The sequence below is a fragment of the Motacilla alba genome, chromosome 3 (genome assembly GCF_015832195.1).
Source record: "Motacilla alba alba isolate MOTALB_02 chromosome 3, Motacilla_alba_V1.0_pri, whole genome shotgun sequence".
In the NCBI taxonomy this organism is placed as follows: Eukaryota; Metazoa; Chordata; class Aves; order Passeriformes; family Motacillidae; genus Motacilla; species Motacilla alba.
In genome coordinates, this window is record NC_052018.1 from 30494058 (window position 1) to 30502579 (window position 8522).

Here is an 8522-nt window from a genome sequence, read left to right on the forward strand (position 1 = left end):
CCCAGACACAGTAGGTTTTGAAGGAGAACACACAGAGGGGACCAGTATCTCTGCTCAGAACAGAAATCCATATCCTCTGCAGTGGTGGTGACACGTGGCAGGGCATGGACTGGAGCTCCCCAGGGAATGTATCCCTGACACATCAGATTTAACTTTTAAGGGTGGGTGTAGAGTCACCAGAGGCCTCTCACCAGGGGCCCAGTTTAAATGTGCTCCTTGCTGGCAGCACATGGGTGCTGTGAAATTGGACACAATCCCAGGCAACGGGCTGCAGCTGGCACCGCTGTAAAGCAGGGACTCGATGATTTCCAGAGGTGCCATCCAATGGCACCAAAAGATCATCCAGCCTCAAATGGTCAGTGATTCTGGGATTCTGTGACTTTTTATCTCTGAATCTGGCATTTCAATAAACTGTCTACAGACAACAAAATAAGTGGTGCTTGATTTCTTAACTGCTCTTTCCTTCTGTCCCCCTTTTAAAATATGCTCAGAAATCTCTTATTTGTGATCTTTAGACTCTTCATGGGTTTTTGGGGGTTTCTCCATATATTCTGAAGCATAGATCCTGAACGCTACCACTACTGAGGACCTCTGTGGAGTTATGCTCAGGCTAAAGTGAGGTGTCTACACAGTCCATAGTCCCATCTATGTTCTCAGTAACAGATGGTGGGAAAGGGGTATCATAAGGTCATGCTACCCTTGCTGCACCTTTGCTGCATCAGCTTCCTGCAATGTGGCAGTTGTCAGTATTTTTACCTGAGTTTTTATGGTTCTTAATGGTCTTTTTACCCATACACTTATCAGTCACTTTGAACCAATTGACCTTTCTGGGTCCCATAACATCCTGTAGCAATAATTCCACAGCACATTTTTGACTGCATGTGTTTGCTTTAAAGTTGCTGCTTAAGTTTATTTGTTTATTCCTGTGTTGTGACTACTGAATAATCACTCCCTCTTCATGTCCTCCATGATGCTTATGATTTCATGCACTCTTAAAATATTCATAAGGAGTAGGAATATTTTAAAGATATTTTAAGGATAAAAAGATATTTTAAAAAGATAAAGATATTTTATTTATCCACTCTTAAAAGACCTAAGGAGTCTTTCTTCTGTGCTAATGCATGCTAATCTATCTTCTTATAAAGCAGCTGTTTCATACTCCTACTCATTTTTGCCATCTCCTGCTGTTTATTCTATTAGACATATCCATAGGCTGGGAAGACAGGACTGTGTGTGATGCTTACGATATGGACAGACAGTAGCATAGCATGTTTTATCTTTTTTAAAAAATTATTCTTTCCTTTACTAATAATGTGTAATGTTTTGTTTTATCTACTGAGCAGATATCCTCCTGGAAAAATTAACGTTTCTTCCGTGATCCATTTTCTGAGATGTAAGAACTGATCTAAGAAGAGCCTTTTAGTAGACAGTATCTAATTAGAGTTGTTTCTCTCCATGCTTTTACATTCATCTACATTAAAATTTATCTGCAATTTTCAATTTTGCTAGACCTGCGGCTTTCCTACAGCAATACCCCAGTTTTCTAAGGCAGTGCTTCATCCGCTCTTTCTGGCTTTGCTGTGCTTTGGTTCTGCTACCTCATCATGATGTAATTGTGGCCTGCCTGCAGCTGCCTTCTTCAGAGTAAATAATTTGTAGCCATGCCTATGGTATTAAATTAAAATGCTTCATCTGCATCTTTACCATATGTACCTATCCTGAGTAAGCATATCATCAAAATTTTTGTCACTTATTCCAACTACTTAAGCTAGAGAGAATTTGAGCTAGGTAATTATATTTTAAAAGTCAGATTTCACTGCAAACTCATGTCTATTGAAAAGCATGCTGTAGTCAGGCCTTAAATAATATATTCCACAAAAATAGGTGTATATGATCATTTGTTCAGGCATAGTTAGTGTCTAGTATTGTAGTCTCAGAGAAGGCAGAATGGCTGCAAAAAAGCCTTCGCCATAAACAATTATATTTACCTGTACTTCCTTAATGGCTGTTTATTCTTCTATTGTAAGCACTGGGTCTTTCAGACACCTTCCTGTATATGTATTCTTTGTGGTGTTTGGAAGTCAAATAGCCTTAATGAAAGCAACTGTTCTTTTTAGATCAACAATAAAGTTTTACCCCACTCTCAGTTTTTTTAATTCTGTAAATCATCCTTATACCCATCCTTTGAAACATTTCTTTTTTCTATAGTAGCTTGGATTTCATTATCTTGGTGCTTTCAAATAAAATCTCAACAGTACTGAAAGCCTTGCCTTACAATAAGGTCTAGGAATACTCTGCTCTGATTCTCCAGGACTATTTTTCCGTAGGATCTTGTTCCTAACAATAGTGCCAGGAATAATAGTCCTCATTTTCACCTGAAATCAGACCACATCTTTAATCAGATTCACAGGACATAACATACCTCTTGACACAGCTTCGTTGCACTGTCAAAATGCTCTGAGTATGTCGGCAACCACTAATTCTTTCCCCACTTGGCATTCAATTTGCAAATCATACATTTGTAGCTGAAAAAAACCAAGCTCTATTCTTAGCAGCAGCAGAATGGTTTGCCAGGCCCCTTTTGGCACTGTCAACATGTGGTTTATGGCCAGTGTCAGCTAATAGTGGCCTCCCATAAATAAAAACATGAAACGTTTCTCACTCATGGACTGAGACCATAGCCACTTTCTTTATTTTCATTTATTGGAAGCTTGGTTTTACTTCATTCCTATGATGATTATTCTATTGGGGTTTTTAAGTTTTAACCACACCATTGTGCAATGCTTCCCTTAGAATCATCAGTGAATAAACTTGTTTTGCATTTATCATCATAGCAACTCAAGACTGAAATCTCATCAACCCTTTTAATCTCTTCCTTTTTTTAAGGGCTAGAATGAGTGTTTTGTCTCTATCAAGATACCAATTTGCTACAGCCTGGTTCACTAAGCACAGGAAAAAAAAAACAAACTTTTATTTAACATTTCTTCAAATAGTCCCCTTGTTTCTAGATAAGAGAGTTTTAGTGTAAATATATAGCATCTTGGAGTTGATGTCTAAATGTAGGATCCTTTTTCTGCACTGAATTGCACCTGCCTGGACTGTTGTTGATTCTTCTTTTTGCTGCGTGGGTCTGAATCAAAAAGCCTACTTTCTTATCTTTTTGTCTTGGACTTAGGAAGTTTTGTGGGATTGCTGGAATTTTTCACCAGACTACATAGAAGATAGATGTGAACTTCCTTCTCCTTTGAACAGAATATTAGAACGTGTTTGACAAAGCAGGTTCTCCTGCCATCTCCAGTGAAGGCATCTGTTGGACGAAACCAAGGGGTTTGGCCCATTTCTCAAGTGTTCTTTACTCTTAAATGAACCTGTTTGCTATACTCTGTAAAATGGAGTGTAAACACATCACACAATAAAGAAACTGGGATAATATAATGAGAAGATATTTCTATCATAATATTCCTTTTGCTTTTTCCCACAAGTATACAAAGTTGACGCCACAGGAGCAAATAAAAAACCTGCTGCAAAGACGTGGTAAAGCGAGCTGCAGACTTGAAGCAGGAGAGTAGCCTGCGGCAAGAGGAGATGGACAGCAAAGCCAAAAAAGCCAAAAGCTGGCTGGTGAGCTCAGCCGGAAGTAGAATGGGCCATTCCTGGGCAAGGGCAGTGGTTCCTCAAGGCACGTGAGGGACACTGACACAGAGCTTTCTGATGCTACCCTGAATATAAACACTGGATTATGGCTCTCTGTTTTCTCCTGACCATAAGTTTGTTGCTGGTTTGGTTTTTTTTTTTTCCCCTCAGAGCAGATGTTTGCTTTTGGCACCACCTTGACTTCTGCTTCCCTGCCCATATTAGAAGGGCTGTGTCCCATTAGCTCTCAGGCTTACTGTCCACTTTTCATCTCTGCCCTATGAAGCTTGTTTGAGCCATCCGTGTGGTGGTATTCACTGTTCTTCCTCTGTGTATGTACCACAGAAATGTGTGTCCAAGGTTTTGTATCTTCTTTTCCATATGCTTAGCATTGGCAGTGCTGTTTGGCAAAGAGTACACAGCTTTTTGTGTTATTTCCTTGTGGAATTTCCTTTTGAGCTTTTGTATCATTTTCTATCCTGGCTCGCTCTCTTTTACATATCTTGCTGGGCTTAGGTGTCCTAAAGAATATCATTCTGGTCAGGTAGGTTCCTTTCCTTGTGGAAACCTAATGGCTTTTTCAGAGATTAATTTTGGGGCCTCCACCAGAGGCCTGAGGCATTCTGTCTTGCGTGTAAATTCAAATTTATCATTCATTGTGTGGTTTTGTAAGTGCCATATACCTTCCAAGCCACAACCTTCAGCTCTCACCCTTTGTTCAACTATTTTTACTTCTTTTTACTTCTTAGTGCGTTGAAACCTGTTTCTCTGAAGTTTCATCATCATATGGAGATAAAGACAAGAAATGGCAGAGGAAAATGTCAAAGCGAAATTGTGCAAAATCAATAGCTACTCTGTTGTTTCTACAACACATATGAAATGAATGTGCTACTATACTGCACTGATTGTACATAATTTTAGCTTTCCTGAATTTTTTTTTCAATTATTATTGCTCAGACTTTCCAAAAAATACCCCTTTTAGAAATTCGAAATATGACTAATATCAGCCTTCAGACTCTGACATCTATGAAGAAACATGTCTAAAGAAATTTTTTTAGTAAAAATTGTTTTATTCTATGAGCTGTTTAAACATTGACTGGAACCTGCTGTCTCTTTTTACTATCCCTTAACATTATATTTCAATAAAGCTCTTTGTCTAGGACTGCAAGATGGAAAGAAAATTTAATTTTGACCTACCAAGTGATGCTGAAAGAATATGGTTCCTGTGTGTGAACATGAAAAGAATATATTTGTTGCCTGCTTTCTCCTCCAACGCAGACCTAAGTGACCCACTCTCCCACCTTAGCATCTTTGCAAAGAAAATGAATTAGTTTCTACTTCTGAAGGGCAGTCATATATTTTCCATCACTCAGCACCACAATTTGCCTCTTCATAAAGCTATGCATGCTGACTCCAAATATGGAATTACAGAACATTTGGGTTAGAAGGAACCATTACAGGTTATTCAGTCCAACCTCCCCTACCATGGGCAGGGTCATCTTTCAATACATCAGGCTGATCAAGACCACATCCAATGTGACCTTGAGCATGTCCAATGATCATAGAATCATAGAATGGCTTGGGTTGGAAGGGGACTTTTAAGATCATCTAGTTCCAAGCCCCTGCCATGGGCAGGGACACTTTCCACTAGACCAGGGTGCTTAGAGACCCATCCAGCCTGGCCTTGAGCACCTCCAGGGGTGAGGCATCCACAGCTGCCAAGTGAAGGCAACATATTCCAGTGCCTCACCACTCTCAAAGAAAAAAACATTTTCCTAATATCTTAATTTAAACTTACTCTCTTGCAATTTGAACCTATTCTCCCTTGTCCTGTCACTAAATGCTCTTGTAAATAATCTTGCCCCATCTTTCCTGAAGGTTCCCTCCAGGTACTGGAAAAAAATGATGGGGCATTCAAAGCTTTTTTGGGCAAGCTATATGTTTCCATTCTTACCCTAAAGACATTCATATTTAATTTTTATTGCTGCTTTTCCTTGACCTCAATAAAGCAACTCTTCTTATTCAGGCTGGGAGCTTTGCTTCAGCGGAGCCCTCATGTGTCAGTCAGTTCTCCACCCACAAAGACCACTTCCATACAGCAGACCTGCGCTGGGACCAACACCCTCCTCTGGCCTTTGCAGAAAAACAGGCATTGAACTACACCAGGAGCAGAAGGTACTCTAACTCTCCACAGCTCCTACTAGTAGAGAAAAACCTTCCTACCCTGAGTTTAACCACTAAATAAGAACTTTGCAACCTGACACCCTTTACCACTGGGAATTTTATGTTCTGCAAACACCCTCCCACCTTCCTTGGGAGTGATGTTCAGCAATTGCAGCACACTCCCAGGCCGGAGCACTCCCTGGCATGTGCAGGTCTGGGGCTGTCACTGCACTGCGGGGCTGCACTGTAGATTGTGCCAGCTGGGAGCTCTGGGCACAGATGGCTCCCAGATACCATGTCCTACACACTGGTGTGGCTGTCTGCACTTGATTTTCTCTGTTAGATGGTGTTTGATATTTTTTTTCTGCATTTCTCCCTTGGAAATTAACTCTTTCCATTTCACAGATCAGCCAGTCTTCTAAGCCACAGGTACAGAGTCAGTGGCTGATTGTGAGCTGCCATGGCCTCCTCTCAATGTGTTATTGTTTGAACATCTGCCTGTTTAAAAAACCCTGCTTGCTCTAATTGCAACTTTGGGCAGCATCTTGGCACAGTGCACTCTTGAGGTTTGATTGACTATTTTGTCTATTTTTGTCTTCTGTGGAATGATTTTGCTCCTTTCTGAGGAGCATGGCATGGCCTTTGGAAACATCTCAAATCCCTGCCACACAAATTAATGCAAAGACCAGAGGGTGAGACATTCTCCCTTTCCAAAATTTCTGAGTGCTGTTTCTGGTTGGATAAGCTCAAGCTCCTCATACGCAGTGGAGCTGAGCCAGCTGACACCACTTGTGAATCTGGCACTTTGCATTTAGACAAAAATACTGTTTCATGCAGAATCTATTTTTTACCTCTAAGAAAGGAGTCCAGGAACTGCAATCACAAAGGGGTTTTACAAATGAATTTATAATTTACAGCCTTAAAATCACTGCTCAAAACTTTATCCTGTATTAGATATGGCATGTTTCTGGAAGCATTCTGCCACAATGTGCTGAACAGCTGTTGCTTTCTTCTTAAACTCACCCTACTAGACCTCTGCATGAGGTACACTAGGGCTGGGCAAGCCTACCTGAGCAGTACTTCACCCATTTGTCTTCCCAAAATATGTGTCAAGATAGCGGATGCAGACCCCTTAGTTGTCATCATCCTCACTTGTTCATCACTTCTGTGATTACCCCTGGTATTGGACATGTGTTAGAGAAATATGACTTGCACCTGAGACCATCACACTCAACTGCACAGGGCAGGGTAGAAATATAAATATTTCCTATGGGTCTTCTTCCACTTCCCTTGAAGAACTCAATTCACAGTAGTACAGAGAAATAATGAGGATGAAATTCTTGTCCCTGGTGAATCAGAGCATCCCAACAGATAAGGGGATACAAGGATGCCAAGTGATGAATTTTAAGTGTAAAATAAAATTACAGTAATATTTAGGCTCTCCCTCAGGTAGATAAGCATATTGATCACTAGCCTGTAAAATACTCATTGCCAGTCCTAGATTCAGTCACAAGTATGTATTCTCTCAGCTTCCATGAAAGATCTCTATTTTATTTTATTTTTTTATTTTATTTTTATTTATTTATGTTTTTGCCATTACTGGAGTTGTATATATACATTGATGAAGAATAGCCTCAAATGACATGGAGCTAGAAACTAACTGCGGCATGATTTTAAAGCAGTGAAATATCTTGCATGAATCTGTATTTCAAAACAATGTTTGACACATGTAATTTTCAGTTGGGTAGCTCACCAAGAATTCTTTTTCCCAGAATTTAAATCCATTTTTCTTTGTTTATGCTGAAAATATTCTGCATTCCCCAAGTACAGAAAGCTACTCTAACTATAAAGCCTCAAAGTTGCAGCTTTTTTCTTTTGTGTCACTTCTAGCAGTAAGAGACTCTTATTTATGACTTCAATATAAATGTCTTCCCTAGTGTATTTGTCATTGAGGCCTTGTCAAAATTCTTGGTTTAAGTCGTAAAATTTCTTTATTCCCAAAGGCATTATTCTCTATCAGAATTTTGTCTATTTTCACCCTTAAAATGAAACTTGAGGTTTTCCTGATACTGTGTTAATTTTCTTCATCTTTAGAATTCTTTTCAGTGACTGTGATTCTTCTTGGATTTTATGTATGTGCTTTATTTTGAACTTAGGATGAACCCAAAGAGACTCCAGTTTGTCTGAGAAACTGGTGGGATGGACGAGAAAGGATTTGTACCCCTTTTCATTTCTGGAACTTTGGACTGGAGACAGAGAATGATGCCTACATTCTGCTGTAGGTAGCAGTACAAGCTGCTAATTCAATTTGAGATAGCAGATGGCTCAGATGACTCAAATGTCCTAGGGCATTTAAACTCTATGGCCCTTGCAATGACACTGAATGTCTACGTTCAAGTAACTGATTCCCACCTCCAGGAGGTGAATTTAAGACACCTGAAGTAAGGTAGCTAAACACGGGTGTTTATGTGTGAGCTAGGTGCCAAGCTTACATTGTAGCCAGCAGGGCTCCATTCAAACCAGTAGCTTGAGGCAGCCTACCCAAGGCTGCAGGTCACTCACCTAATTTTCACAAAGAATGTGTAATTGTCGTGGTTTGACACTGGCCAAACACCAGGCACCCACGAAAGCCACTCACTGAGCCTTCCCTGCCATAGCTGGGCAAAGGAGAGAAAAAAAACTAACAATGGTTCATGAGTAGAGGTAAGGGCTGGGAGAAAACACTT